The 16,550-nt window shown below is 38.0% G+C and overlaps 1 protein-coding gene across 1 annotated transcript in view; it reads right to left on the bottom strand.

Moving 5' to 3' along the window:
• The window catches only part of BMP1 (bone morphogenetic protein 1), a 1,811,822-nt gene that overhangs the window by 1,003,685 nt on the left and 791,587 nt on the right, over positions 1 to 16,550 (bottom strand). The gene's annotated exons all lie outside the window — the stretch shown is intronic.

Below are 16,550 nucleotides of genomic sequence, written 5' to 3'. Positions count from 1 at the left end.
ATCAGGAGTCTCATATTTGCAACATTCAGAAAGGTTTTTTTTTTTTTCAGATGTCAGTGTCTCTAAATATGTTTTCATCCAGGCAGGATTGGCTCAGTTGTACCCCCAAGTCTTCCCTTGGTGTTGGGAGTGTGGGCAGGGATGGCTGGGAGACGGGTTACATATCTTCTGAGAGCATGATGAATTAGGCAATCTAAAATACGTGCTGTTCCATTTGATTGACAAGATGTGGCCAGGCCAGGTGTCTCTTACTCTTTTGTTAATAGGTTTTGATCCGTCTTTAATGCTAGACAAACCCCACTCTGCTCTAATACAACTGATGGAATTGATTAATAGGGCCTGGAAATGCAAGGGAGCCTCTACAATAGCTGACTTTACCACTACTATGGGAAGTACAAAGAAACTTGGGGATGTGTGTGCCAGAAAATTCATGTTGACTAAATGGGCCCTATGGTCTTAAGCATTAGTTACACATTTGGTCATTTAAATCGATAGATCCGGCTGCAGCAAGCCTTTTTAATTTTCATTTTGATCTATTTAATATAAAGATAGAGTATGATATAGTAGATAATATACACTAACATCCAACTGGGGTACGGCATGTTCTACCATGTGACTTGCCAGCTATTATGTTTACAATTCTCTTTCTGGTTTTAGAGTGTGAGTTTATGCTGCTAACCTCTGTTATTCTTGTTAAAAGATAACCAAAAGTTTTTTTTTTAGTCTTTCTTACTTCATGATACTCAAATTATATTTTTTTTCAATTAAATATAAAGGAGTGATTGACAAAACCAAAAAAAAAACAAAAACAAACTCTCTATAGAATAATTAGGCCCACATCTTGCTGTTACAAGCTGTAGCTCTGCAATCTTGGTCAAAGTAAGCTACTACTCTTGGTGGAGATGCATGTGTGTCATTGGGCATAATTAAAAAAATCATGCATTACAAGTGGAAACCAAGTTAACAAACAGTACACAGAGTATGTGGGAGTATACTTAAACTCACACATACAACCAGTACAATTTGCATGTTTTCAGAGATGGTCAAAATCACTAAGGTAGACTGCTAGCTTATAATCATGATGCTAAGCCAGAATTAGTTTAGTCGTAGTTCGAATTAAAAATCTTTGAAAAGCAGAGTTTCAAAAAACGTATCCTGTTTCACTAGCATTACTGTAAATACAGAATAACAACATGCAACACTAACTACAACAGACTTCAGCAAGCTATTTTAATATGTTTGAGGGTCAAGGTTACTTGAAGATAAAATATCATGTTAACTATCACCAGTAGTTGTGCCAATGATAGATCCACTATGCAGAGCAAATACAGCTCTGAAAGATAAGATAAAGTAGCAACTTAAATTATGAGACAATTAGGCATGATTGTTAAACTGAACCTGCAGAAATGGTTGACAGCATAAAGCAAAACAAAGTCAGAATTTGTTTAGTCCTACAAGAACTTAAATGGATTCTAAGGGAACATTATCAATACAAACAATAAAATAACTGACTAATAACATGCCCAAAGCAAACTTCTTTTCAAGCTAGAGTGTTTCAACAGACTAAATTATATAAACATAGTTTTACAAAGCTTAGACATCTGACATACCACTATGCAGCTACAAATTGGGAATATGATTTGTCATTTCATCAACTCCATAGGTCTTTCAAAGTGCTGTAACTGATTTGAATGAAGGCTTGGATAAAGTTAAGAACAGAACTGATAATATAGAAGAATAAGATACTAGACAGATTAGAAATCCCAAAGTTTGAAACCAATTAAAAGTTAAAGGTCAGAATGGTGTGGCACCTCTTAATTCTTCTAAATATTAAATGATTGCCATATTTATTTTACATTTGTTAACTGTGATGGTCTGACTTGACGCAGGTCCATTTTCAGTGGAGGCCCAGGGAGAAAAACTTCACAGTAAGTAAAAGTTTACACAATATGTTAAAATACAGTATACAAAGATGTTTCAAACAATGTTAAAATACAGTATACAGCAGAAGACATAAGACCTACATATGCAGGAAAAAATAGTTATACATGGTTAACAGAATAAGTACATGAATTTAAACAGCATTAGGAGAAGACCTAGACTGTAAAATATATTACAGCAGGTATATAAGTGGAATAATTTGAGAAGTTATGTAATACATGGGCATAGCCACTTATTCTTTAAACATGTTCTAAGTGAGTTTTTAATGTGAGAAGAGGTAGGGGCAGAAATCAGAGCAGGAGGGAGATTATTCCAGGTTCAAGTTATTGAGTGGGAGAACAGTGCTTTTCCTGCAGTATTGTTAGACCTATAGATACAGAGGAGGGGTTTGTCGGAAGATTGGACAGGACGATTTGTATTACAGTGGGCGAGAAGTTGGCCTAGTACGGGGGGGTTCTGGATGTGTAACCACATTGTAGCCAATGACTAATGGGTGATAGGTTACTAGCTGGGGAAGTTCCAGCCATTGCAGTTCCCTTAGAGCCTGGCAATGGTGGGTTCTAAAGGTGGAATTGTTTGCAAAGTTGGCAATTTTTTTATAACACGATTCGAGTCTGGCAAGGTCAGGTTTTCTAAGCTGGGTAAGAACTGGAGCAGCATACAATAGGGTAGACAAGAGGTGAGTTTGGGCTAGGGTAATCTGTGCTTTTTCGAGAGGGAGTTCCTGGCATTATATAGTGTTCCCACTTTTTATGGACTTTTTTAACTTACCTACTAAGTTGCTACACACAATTTAGCATTCTCCACTAAAGGTCAGGAATAACAGTGGTATGCCACAGAAACAAGTAATTACTAAGGTACTGCATGCAATTTAGCATTCTCCACTAAAGGTCAGGAATAACAGTGGTATGCTACAGAAACAAGTAGCTACTAAGGTGCTACACACAATTTAGCATTCTCCACTAAAGGTCAGGAATAACAGTGGTACACTACAGAAACAAGTAACTACTAAAGAGCTGCACACGATTTAGCCATCTCCACTAAAGGTCAGGAATCAGTGGTATGCTACAGACACAAATAACTACTATGGTGTTACACACAATTTAGCATTCTCCACTAAAGGTCAGGAATAATAGTGGTATGCTACAGAAACAAGAAACTGTTAAGATGCTACTCACAATTTAGCATTCTCCGTCAAAGGTCAGGAATAACAGTGGTATGTTACAGAAACAATTTAGCATTCTCCCCTAATGGTCAGGGATATCAGTGGCATGCTAAAGAAACAATTTAGCATTCTCCACTAAAGGTCAGGAATAACAGTGGTATGTTACAGAAACAATTTTGCATTCTCCACTAAAGGTCAGGAATAACAGTGGTATGCTACAGAAACAAGTAGCTACTAAGGTGCTACACACAATTTAGCATTCTCCACAAAAGGTCAGGAATAACAGTGGTATGCTACAGAAACAAGAAACTACTAAGGTGCTACACACAATTTAGCTTCTCCACTAAAGGTCAGGAATAACAGTAGTATGCTACAGAAACAATTTAGCATTCTCCATTAAAGGTCAGCAATAACAGTGGTATGCTACAAAAGCAATTTAGCATTCTCCACTAAAGGTCAGGAATAACAGTGGTATGCTACAGAAACAATTTAGCATTCTCCACTAAAGGTCAGGAATGACAGTGGTATGCTACAGAAACAAGTAACTATTAAGATGCTACTCACAATTTAGCATTCTCCGTCAAAGGTCAGGAATAACAGTGGTATGTTACAGAAACAATTTAGCATTCTCCACTAAAGGTCAGGAATGACAGTGGTATGCTACAGAAACAAGTAACTATTAAGATGCTACTCACAATTTAGCATTCTCCGTCAAAGGTCAGGAATAACAGTGGTATGTTACAGAAACAATTTAGCATTCTCCACTAAAGGTCAGGAATAACAGTGGTATACTACAGAAACAATTTAGCATTCTCCACTAAAGGTCAGGAATAACAGTGGTATGTTACAGAAACAATTTAGCATTCTCCCCTAATGGTCAGGGATAACACTGGCATGCTAAAGAAACAATTTAGCATTCTCCACTAAAGGTCAGGAATAACAGTGGTATGCTACAGAAACAAGTAATTATTAAGATGCTACTCACAATTTGGCATTCTCCACTAAAGGTCAGGAATAACAGTGGTATGCTACAGAAATAAGTAACTGCTAAGGTGCTACACAATTTAGCATTCTCCACTAAAGGTCAGAAATAACAGTGGTATGCTACAGAAATAAGTAACTGCTAAGGTGCTACACAATTTAGCATTCTCCACTAAAGGTCAGAAATAACAGTGGTATGCTACAGAAATAAGTAACTGCTAAGGTGCTACACAATTTAGCATTCTCCACTAAAGGTCAGGAATAACAGTGGTATGCTACAGAAACAAGTAACTACTAAGGTGCTACACACAATTTAGCATTCTCCACTAAAGGTCAGGAATAACAGTGGTATGCTACAGAAACAAGTAACTACTAAGGTGCTACACACAATTTAGCATTCTCCACTAAAGGTCAGGAATAACAGTGGTATGCTACAGAAACAAGTAACTACTAAGGTGCTACACACAATTTAGCATTCTCCACTAAAGGTCAGGAATAACAGTGGTATGCTACAGACACAAGTAACTACTAAGGTGCTACACACAATTTAGCATTCTCCACTAAAGGTCAGGAATAACAGTGGTATGCCACAGAAACAAGTAACTACTAAGGTGCTACACACAATTTAGCATTCTCCACTAAAGGTCAGGAATAACAGTGGTATGCCACAGAAACAAGTAACTACTAAGGTGCTACACACAATTTAGCATTCTCCACTAAAGGTCAGGAATAACAGTGGTATGCTACAGACACAAGTAACTACTAAGGTGCTACACACAATTTAGCATTCTCCACTAAAGGTCAGGAATAACAGTGGTATGCTACAGAAACAATTTAGCATTCTCCACTAAAGGTCAGGAATAACAGTGGTATGTTACAGAAACAATTTAGCATTCTCCCCTAATGGTCAGGGATAACACTGGCATGCTAAAGAAACAATTTAGCATTCTCCACTAAAGGTCAGGAATAACAGTGGTATGCTACAGAAACAATTTTGCATTCTCCACTAAAGGTCAGGAAAAACAGTGGTATGCTACAGAAACAAGGAACTACCAAGGTGCTACACAATTTAGCATTCTCCACTAAAGGTCAGGAATAACAGTGGTATGCTACAGAAACATGCAGCTACTACACACAATTTAGCATTCTCCATTAAAGGTCAGGCATAACAGTGGTATGCTACAGAAATAAGTAACTACTAAGGTGCTACACACAATTTAGCATTCTCCACTAAAGGTCAGGAATAACAGTGGTATGCTACAGAAACAAGTAACTACTAAGGTGCTACACACAATTTAGCATTCTCCACTAAAGGTCAGGAATAACAGTGGTATGCTACAGAAACAAGTAACTACTAAGGTGCTACACACAATTTAGCATTCTCCACTAAAGGTCAGGAATAACAGTGGTATGCTACAGAAACAAGTAACTACTAAGGTGCTACACACAATTTAGCATTCTCCACTAAAGGTCAGGAATAACAGTGGTATGCTACAGAAACAAGTAACTACTAAGGTGCTACACACAATTTAGCATTCTCCACTAAAGGTCAGGAATAACAGTGGTATGCTACAGAAACAAGTAACTACTAAGGTGCTACACACAATTTAGCATTCTCCACTAAAGGTCAGGAATAACAGTGGTATGCTACAGAAACAAGTAACTACTAAGGTGCTACACACAATTTAGCATTCTCCACTAAAGGTCAGGAATAACAGTGGTATGCTACAGAAACAAGTAACTACTAAGGTGCTACACACAATTTAGCATTCTCCACTAAAGGTCAGGAATAACAGTGGTATGCTACAGAAACAAGTAACTACTAAGGTGCTACACACAATTTAGCATTCTCCACTAAAGGTCAGGAATAACAGTGGTATGCTACAGAAACAAGTAACTACTAAGGTGCTACACACAATTTAGCATTCTCCACTAAAGGTCAGGAATAACAGTGGTATGCTACAGAAACAAGTAACTACTAAGGTGCTACACACAATTTAGCATTCTCCACTAAAGGTCAGGAATAACAGTGGTATGCTACAGAAACAAGTAACTACTAAGGTGCTACACACAATTTAGCATTCTCCACTAAAGGTCAGGAATAACAGTGGTATGCTACAGAAACAAGTAACTACTAAGGTGCTACACACAATTTAGCATTCTCCACTAAAGGTCAGGAATAACAGTGGTATGCTACAGAAACAAGTAACTACTAAGGTGCTACACACAATTTAGCATTCTCCACTAAAGGTCAGGAATAACAGTGGTATGCTACAGAAACAAGTAACTACTAAGGTGCTACACACAATTTAGCATTCTCCACTAAAGGTCAGGAATAACAGTGGTATGCTACAGAAACAAGTAACTACTAAGGTGCTACACACAATTTAGCATTCTCCACTAAAGGTCAGGAATAACAGTGGTATGCTACAGAAACAAGTAACTACTAAGGTGCTACACACAATTTAGCATTCTCCACTAAAGGTCAGGAATAACAGTGGTATGCTACAGAAACAAGTAACTACTAAGGTGCTACACACAATTTAGCATTCTCCACTAAAGGTCAGGAATAACAGTGGTATGCTACAGAAACAAGTAACTACTAAGGTGCTACACACAATTTAGCATTCTCCACTAAAGGTCAGGAATAACAGTGGTATGCTACAGAAACAAGTAACTACTAAGGTGCTACACACAATTTAGCATTCTCCACTAAAGGTCAGGAATAACAGTGGTATGCTACAGAAACAAGTAACTACTAAGGTGCTACACACAATTTAGCATTCTCCACTAAAGGTCAGGAATAACAGTGGTATGCTACAGAAACAAGTAACTACTAAGGTGCTACACACAATTTAGCATTCTCCACTAAAGGTCAGGAATAACAGTGGTATGCTACAGAAACAAGTAACTACTAAGGTGCTACACACAATTTAGCATTCTCCACTAAAGGTCAGGAATAACAGTGGTATGCTACAGAAACAAGTAACTACTAAGGTGCTACACACAATTTAGCATTCTCCACTAAAGGTCAGGAATAACAGTGGTATGCTACAGAAACAAGTAACTACTAAGGTGCTACACACAATTTAGCATTCTCCACTAAAGGTCAGGAATAACAGTGGTATGCTACAGAAACAAGTAACTACTAAGGTGCTACACACAATTTAGCATTCTCCACTAAAGGTCAGGAATAACAGTGGTATGCTACAGAAACAAGTAACTACTAAGGTGCTACACACAATTTAGCATTCTCCACTAAAGGTCAGGAATAACAGTGGTATGCTACAGAAACAAGTAACTACTAAGGTGCTACACACAATTTAGCATTCTCCACTAAAGGTCAGGAATAACAGTGGTATGCTACAGAAACAAGTAACTACTAAGGTGCTACACACAATTTAGCATTCTCCACTAAAGGTCAGGAATAACAGTGGTATGCTACAGAAACAAGTAACTACTAAGGTGCTACACACAATTTAGCATTCTCCACTAAAGGTCAGGAATAACAGTGGTATGCTACAGAAACAAGTAACTACTAAGGTGCTACACACAATTTAGCATTCTCCACTAAAGGTCAGGAATAACAGTGGTATGCTACAGAAACAAGTAACTACTAAGGTGCTACACACAATTTAGCATTCTCCACTAAAGGTCAGGAATAACAGTGGTATGCTACAGAAACAAGTAACTACTAAGGTGCTACACACAATTTAGCATTCTCCACTAAAGGTCAGGAATAACAGTGGTATGCTACAGAAACAAGTAACTACTAAGGTGCTACACACAATTTAGCATTCTCCACTAAAGGTCAGGAATAACAGTGGTATGCTACAGAAACAAGTAACTACTAAGGTGCTACACACAATTTAGCATTCTCCACTAAAGGTCAGGAATAACAGTGGTATGCTACAGAAACAAGTAACTACTAAGGTGCTACACACAATTTAGCATTCTCCACTAAAGGTCAGGAATAACAGTGGTATGCTACAGAAACAAGTAACTACTAAGGTGCTACACACAATTTAGCATTCTCCACTAAAGGTCAGGAATAACAGTGGTATGCTACAGAAACAAGTAACTACTAAGGTGCTACACACAATTTAGCATTCTCCACTAAAGGTCAGGAATAACAGTGGTATGCTACAGAAACAAGTAACTACTAAGGTGCTACACACAATTTAGCATTCTCCACTAAAGGTCAGGAATAACAGTGGTATGCTACAGAAACAAGTAACTACTAAGGTGCTACACACAATTTAGCATTCTCCACTAAAGGTCAGGAATAACAGTGGTATGCTACAGAAACAAGTAACTACTAAGGTGCTACACACAATTTAGCATTCTCCACTAAAGGTCAGGAATAACAGTGGTATGCCACAGAAACAAGTAACTACTAAGGTGCTACACACAATTTAGCATTCTCCACTAAAGGTCAGGAATAACAGTGGTATGCTACAGAAACAAGTAACTACTAAGGTGCTACACACAATTTAGCATTCTCCACTAAAGGTCAGGAATAACAGTGGTATGCTACAGAAACAAGTAACTACTAAGGTGCTACACACAATTTAGCATTCTCCACTAAAGGTCAGGAATAACAGTGGTATGCTACAGAAACAAGTAACTACTAAGGTGCTACACACAATTTAGCATTCCCCACTAAAGGTCAGGAATAACAGTGGTATGTTACAGAAACCACTAACTACTAAGGTCCTACACACAATTTAGCATTCTCAACTAAAGGTCAGGAATAACAGTGGTATGCCACAGAAACAAGTAACTACTAAGGTGCTACACACAATTTAGCATTCTCCACTAAAGGTCAGGAATAACAGTGGTATGCTACAGAAACAAGTAACTACTAAGGTGCTACACACAATTTAGCATTCTCCACTAAAGGTCAGGAATAACAGTGGTATGCTACAGACACAAGCAACTACTAAGGTGCTACACACAATTTAGCATTCTCCACTAAAGGTCAGGAATAACAGTGGTATGCCACAGAAACAAGTAACTACTAAGGTGCTACACACAATTTAGCATTCTCCACTAAAGGTCAGGAATAACAGTGGTATGCTACAGAAACAAGTAACTACTAAGGTGCTACACACAATTTAGCTTCTCCACTAAAGGTCAGGAATAACAGTGGTATGCCACAGAAACAAGTAACTACTAAGGTGCTACACACAATTTAGCTTCTCCACTAAAGGTCAGGAATAACAGTGGTATGCCACAGAAACAAGTAACTACTAAGGTCCTACACACAATTTAGCATTCTCAACTAAAGGTCAGAAATAACAGTGGTATGCTACAGAAATAAGTAACTACTAAGGTGCTACACACAATTTAGCATTCTCCACTAAAGGTCAGGAATAACAGTGGTATGCCACAGAAACAAGTAACTACTAAGGTGCTACACACAATTTAGCTTCTCCACTAAAGGTCAGGAATAACAGTGGTATGCCACAGAAACAAGTAACTACTAAGGTCCTACACACAATTTAGCATTCTCAACTAAAGGTCAGAAATAACAGTGGTATGCTACAGAAATAAGTAACTACTAAGGTCCTACACACAATTTAGCATTCTCCACTAAAGGTCAGGAATAACAGTGGTATGCTACAGAAATAAGTAACTACTAAGGTGCTACACACAATTTAGCATTCTCAACTAAAGGTCAGGAATAACAGTGGTATGCCACAGAAACAAGTAACTACTAAGGTGCTACACACAATTTAGCATTCTCCACTAAAGGTCAGGAATAACAGTGGTATGCCACAGAAACAAGTAACTACTAAGGTGCTACACACAATTTAGCTTTCTCCATTAAAAGTCAGGAATAACAGTGGTTTGCTACAGAAACAATTTAGCATTCTCCACTAAAGGTCAGGAATAACAGTGGTACACTACAGACACAAGTAACTACTAAGGTGCTACACACAATTTAGCATTCTCCACTAAAGGTCAGGAATAACAGTGGTATGCTACAGAAACAATTAACTACTAAGGTGCTACACACAATTTAGCATTCTCCACTAAAGGTCAGGAATAACAGTGGTATGCTACAGAAACATGCAACTACTAAGGTCCTACACACAATTTAGCATTCTCCACTAAAGGTCAGGAATAACAGTGGTATGCTACAGAAACAGGTAACTACTAAGGTGCTACACACAATTTAGCATTCTCCACTAAAGGTCAGTAATAACAGTGGTATGCTACAAAAACAATTTTGCATTCTCCACAAAAGGTCAGGAATAACAGTGGTATGCTACAGAAACAAGTAACTAGTAAGGTGCTACACACAATTTAGAATTCTCCAATTACCAGTCAGAAATAACAGTGATGTTATGCAGATACACAGAGTCAGTTGTATCTCTCGAAGGTTACAATAAGTTCTACTCTAATTGCCAAACAGGTTACTGAAATTCACATTACTGAATAAAGCAGCATTTTACCTGTTACTTAAAGTCACAATATGTTATAAATACAACTCTATACTGGCATATCAAAAATACTCATATGCAGGGCAAATAGATTAAAGGAAAAAACAAAAATGCTCTTGAATTGCAAGTCCAGCAAACAAGTATAACTCGCATCTATTCCTTTTTGAAAAGAAGAAACGTCTTTATTAAATTATCATGCATCACATAGGCAATCTTACATTTATATAAATTCAAATAAACCATACTAACAGAATCTCAGTTGCAAACATTATACATTACAAACCATGCCGACACAACTGTAGCTGCAAACATTATACACCACTTATAATATACCCAGTCATTGCCAGTCAGATATTACATAGCTCATTCAATTCCTGCCTTCTTTTAAAGCACATTCCTCCACCGCATGTAATGATTGCACATTCCCCACTTTTTCCTATGTAATTTGCTTCTATCTTTTTCTAAAAATCCAAATTCCAGTTGTTTTATCTCTTTTACCATCTTCACTACTTCTAGTAAAGTTGGTTTACACTTGGATTTCCATTTTCTAGTAATTGCTTTTTTGGCAGCCATCATAATCAGACTTAAGAAGGCCTTACTATCTTTAGGCAATTGCAATTCTGTATCACAGCTCTAAAAAAATTATTTTATTAGTTACACCAATTTGCTCACCCAGCATCTCCAGACAGAGCAGTCTGCAGGAAATCTTTAAAGTCTGCCAACTCTTTACACTCCCAGAAAATATGTTTCCAGTTACTTCTTTCTTCCCCGTCAAACCACCAACATTTGCTGTCTAGCTGAGGAAATATTATCTAGAGACTAGTACGATAAACACCTACGTAAACACTTCCAAAGATCCTAAATCCTCTAGACTCTGTTGCATATTTGGGAGACACATATATCCCCTCCATTGTTTCTTTGTGAATTGTTTATCCAGTCTCTCTTCCCAATCCTTTCTAGCCTCCTCTGACTGATTCTTATATTTAGCATGAAATACTTTATATGCTCTACTAACCATTCCTTTCTTAACAGCAAATTCTGTTCTAGAGTCTACTAAAAACTCTACCAGTGCTGGTCTTTTGTTAAACCCCCCCCCCCGTTTCTTTCTCTTTGCTTTCCATATTAAGGATTGATATCAGATTATAGGCGATCTCCAACTTGCAGTCCAAATAAGTTCTTGGCATCTTCCCATTCTATTACCTTTCCCCCTCTAGTTATCTCCTCCCAATACCTTGGTTCCCTTGCTAATTTTCTCCAATAAATTCCAGCCCCCTCTTGCCTATTGTCTCTATCCCTAATTGCGGTAATCCCTATCAGCAGAATCTCCTTTTTCCATTCCCATGTTGGTGTAGTTCTTAAAATACAAACCACCAATGATGCAAAAACTTAGAACACTAGTAACCAATCAGGAAAGAACACTAATAACCCATAAGGAATCCAGCCAGGCCAGCAAAACTTATGACCACACAAGGAGAAACTTGCTGTCGCTTCCGTAGGCAGAATGAAGGAAAAAGGTTTGGTAAAACCTCCAAACTAAATAGTACTTGAATGAGAAAGAGCTCCTCCTATGAAATTAACCATAACTTTATTTAAACAATAAAATAAAATCAAAAAATGAAGTGCTTTCATCCAAAGTGATCCAGACTTCAGAGTTTCTTAAACAGTTACCATTTTGAAAATATTTACAATGAAAATGGACTCTCTTTGCATTATGCTGCACTACAATGGACATTAGAGGCATTTATGCTAGTGCTGGATACATGTTTTTGTTGTTGGTGTTTTATATATATATATATATATATATATATATATATATATATATATAAATATATATATATATATATATATATACATATATATATATATACATATGTGTGTGTGTGTATTATATATATATATATATATATATATATATATATATATATATATATATATATATATATATATATTATAGATATATGGTTTACTACTGAAATCTCGAAAATACAAAAAAAGTACTTAACAGTGAATTAATTTGCCGAAAGTACACATAACCTAACCATCCTAATGTTGAAAATCAGCTGTTAATACCGAAAATGTCAGACATGACATTTTCGGCACTTAACAGCAATGCCACCCTTGCCGCTACTCCCTAGCAAGCACACCTAACATCCAGTTTATGCAGGGGGCAAGCCCCCCTGCACCCCCCACACCCCACCAACAATATATATTCCAACTCCGAGATTGCACTACAATGAAGAATGGGATGTATTTCCCTAACCGCACTGTACCGCGATCCCTATACATCCCTTCGAATGTTCATATTTGCGAATGCACAGTCCATTCGCAAATATAATGTTCGCTCATTTAACCTGCACACATATGAAATATTCGAACATCTGTAGTTCGAATACTTCATAGCCGTACAATGGTATGCCGATATTCCAATGGTAAACATATATATATATATATATATATATATATATATACAGAAATGTAGATAAACATGGGTGTCATGCAGCTGTTCAAACAGTGAGACCGGCAAAAGTGACTGAATATAAAAATATTACAAATTGCCAGTCTTATCAAGTAGAGGATTACACTACAGAAAAGACTGAGTATTTGCCCTTTTGCCCACTGTAGTGCCATTCAGGAGGTAGTATGTATACACTGTAGGGGATGGGGGCATGTAGTGGGGCTTCCCTGTAAAAACAATAGTTTTAACATTTGTTTTGTTTTTTTGATATTTTTTTTAAATGCATTTGAGTGCTTGAATTTTGAAAACATTTGTTTCAGTACTTTGTACTAGATGTTTTTTTGTTTTGAGGAGTCAAAACAAATTCATATGTGTGCATGTGGGGTATGCGTGTGTGTGTGTGTAAGACAATTTATTAAACCCCAGATGACTGAACTGAAATGCTTGAAAGAACACTTGAATGAAAGACCTTTCATATCCATAGAAGCACGCACACACACACGTGTGTGTGTGTGTGTGTGTGTATATATCTATATATATCTATATATATATATATATATATATATATATATATATATATATATATATATATATATATATATATATATATATATATATGCGCGCACACACACACACATATATATATATATATATATATCTTCCTTTTAACACATATATATATATTTATATATCTTTCCACCCCACTAACTACCTTGATTATAGCAAGCTAGGATGCTCATAAGCCTAACTACTTATTATACAACAGGAACTTTTTAATGTAACAATTGTTAATGTCTGTTATGTACTTCACAGATGATAAAGATTCTAGTTGTCTACTGATGTACTATGTTCTTCATCTGTAACTATGTTTGCAATTGTTAATTGCTATGTTGATCAAATTGTTAATTGCTATGTGAATCCAATGTAACTACTGCCTGTATATTTTAACTGTGGAGCTTTTCTCCCCGGGCCTCCGCTGAAAATGGACCTACGTCCAGTCGGACACTCCCGGTCAACAAATGTAAATAAATAATATATGAAACACACATAGAAACTATCCAGCAGTAGTTACCAAGTTATAAGTAATTCTAGTTACCAAATAAAGTTTCATCAAATGTTTTTACATATTCTGCTTCTGTTTTACAGAACAAGTACTAGTTAAGTCACAATGAAATGGACTTTATTTCAAATGGTCATTATAGTAAATTGACTTTCAAACATTTTAATGCACTGAATTTCCATTCAATAAAATTGACATTCATTCCTATGGAAGACGCACACGTGCACACACACGCACGCACACACACACACGCACACACACACACACACACACACACACACACACACACATTCATGCGGACACCAGTAAATATTTCCATACCGGATCGGTTGAGGCCCGGGTTAACGACGACCACCACCAGTACTGTTAGCCAACAGGGTGCTGGTGGAAACTGGGCTACTGTTGGCCAAAGGAGGAGAAGAGGTGGAAGGCATGGCCAAAGGCAGGAAGAGAGGAGAAAGGCTAGGACTGTGGTAGTGAGGGTCAAAACTTTGAATGTTGGCAGTATGACTGGTAAAGGGAGAGAGCTAGCTGGTATGATGGACAGAAGGAAGGTTGGTATATTGTGTGTGCAAGACACCAGATGGAAGGGGAGTAAGGCTAGGTTTATCGGAGGTGGGTTCATATTGTTTTATCATGGTTTGGATGGGAGGAAAATTGGCATAGGAATTATCCTGAAGGCACAGTATGCTAAGAGTGTTTTGGAGGTGAAAAGAGTGTCGGATAGAGTGATGTTTATGAAGCTGGAAATTGATGGTGTAATGATGAATGTTGTTAGTGCATATGCTCCACTAGTTGGGTGTGTGATGGATGAGAAGGAAAAATTTTGGAGCGAGTTGGATGAAGTGGTGATGACTGTACCCAAGGGTGAGAGAGCGGTGATTGGAGCAGATTTCAATGGGCATGTTGGCGAAGGGAATTTAGGGGATGAGAAAGTGATGGGTAGGTATGGTGTTAAACAAAGGAATGCAGAAGGTCAGATGGTAGTGGATTTTGTGAAAAGGATGGACATGGCTGCGGTGAATACGTATTTTAACAAGAGGGAGGAGCATAGAGTGACATACAAGAGTGGAGGAAGATGCACACAGGTGGATTATATCTTATGTAGGAGGGCCAGTTTGAAGGAGATTGGAGACTGTACAATGGTGACTGGGGAAAGTGTAGTTAGGCAGCATAGGATGGTGGTTTGTAGGATGACGTTGGTGATCAAGAAGAGGAGGAGGAGTGTGAGGGCAGCACCAAGGATCAAATGGTGGAAATTGAAAAAGGGTAATTGTGAGGTGGTGTTCAGGGATGAGTTAAGACAGGCACTGGGTGGCAGTGAAGAGTTACCAAATAGCTGGGTAACTACAGCAGAGCTAGTAAGGGAGACGGCTAGAAAGGTGCTTGGTATCACATCTGGACAGAGGAAGGACGACAAGGAGACATGGTGGTGGAATGAGGAAGTACAGGAGAGTATACAGAGAAAGAGGTTGGCAAAGAAGAAGTGGGATTGTCAGAGAGATGAAGAAAGTAGACAGGAGTATAAGGAGATGAAGTGCATGGCAAAGAGAGAGGTGGTGAAGGCTAAGGATAAGGCATATGAAGAGTTGTATGAAAGGTTGGACACTAAGGAGGGAGAAAAGGACCTGTACCGATTGGCTAGACCGAGGGACTGAGCTATGAAAGATGTGTAGCAGATAAAGGATAATGAGGGAAACATACTCACAAGCGAGGAGAGTGTGTTGAGGAGATGGAAAGAGTACTTTGAGGGGTTGATGAATGAAGAGAGAGAGAGAAGGTTGGGTGATGTGGGGATAGTGAATTATGAAGTACAATGGATTAGCAAGGAGGAAGTAAGGATAGCTATGAAGAGAATGAAGACTGGAAAGGCTGTTGGTGCAGATGACATAGCTGTGGAAGCATGGAGGTGTTTAGGTAAAATGGCAATGGAGTTTTTAACCAGGTTGTTTAATGAAATCTTGGAAAGTGAGAGGAATGGAGAAAATGCGTTTTGGTACCAATTTTTAAGAATAAGGGTGATGTGCAGAGCTGCAGTAACTACAGCTGGATTAAATTGATCAGTCACAGCATGAAGTTATGGGAAAGAGTAGTGTGAAAGTTGGTTAAGAAGGGACGTGATGATTAGTGATCAGCAGTATGGTTTCATGCCGGGAAAGAGCACTACAGATGCGATATTTGCTCTGAGTGTGTTGATGGAGAAGTACAGAGAAGGTCAGGAGTTGCACTGCGTTTTTGTAGACTTAGAGAAAGCATATGACAGGGTGACAGGGTGCCTAGAGAGGAACTGTGGTATTATATGAGGAAGTACGGAGTGTCAGAGATGTATGTAAAAGTGGTACAGGATATGTACGAGAGTAGTGTGACAGCAGTGAGGTCTGCAGTGGGAGTGATGGATGCGTTTAAGGTGGAGGTGGGGTTACATCAAGGATCAGCTCTGAGCCTTTTCTTATTTGCAGTGGTGATGGACAGGTTGACAGACGAGATCAGACAGGAGTC

Source organism: Protopterus annectens, chromosome 9.part0 (genome assembly GCF_019279795.1).
Source record: "Protopterus annectens isolate FY-2018-M chromosome 9.part0, PAN1.0, whole genome shotgun sequence".
NCBI lineage: Eukaryota > Metazoa > Chordata > Ceratodontiformes > Protopteridae > Protopterus > Protopterus annectens.
Note: the sequence above shows the minus strand (reverse complement) of the source record. Positions and strands in the feature narration are given on the sequence as shown.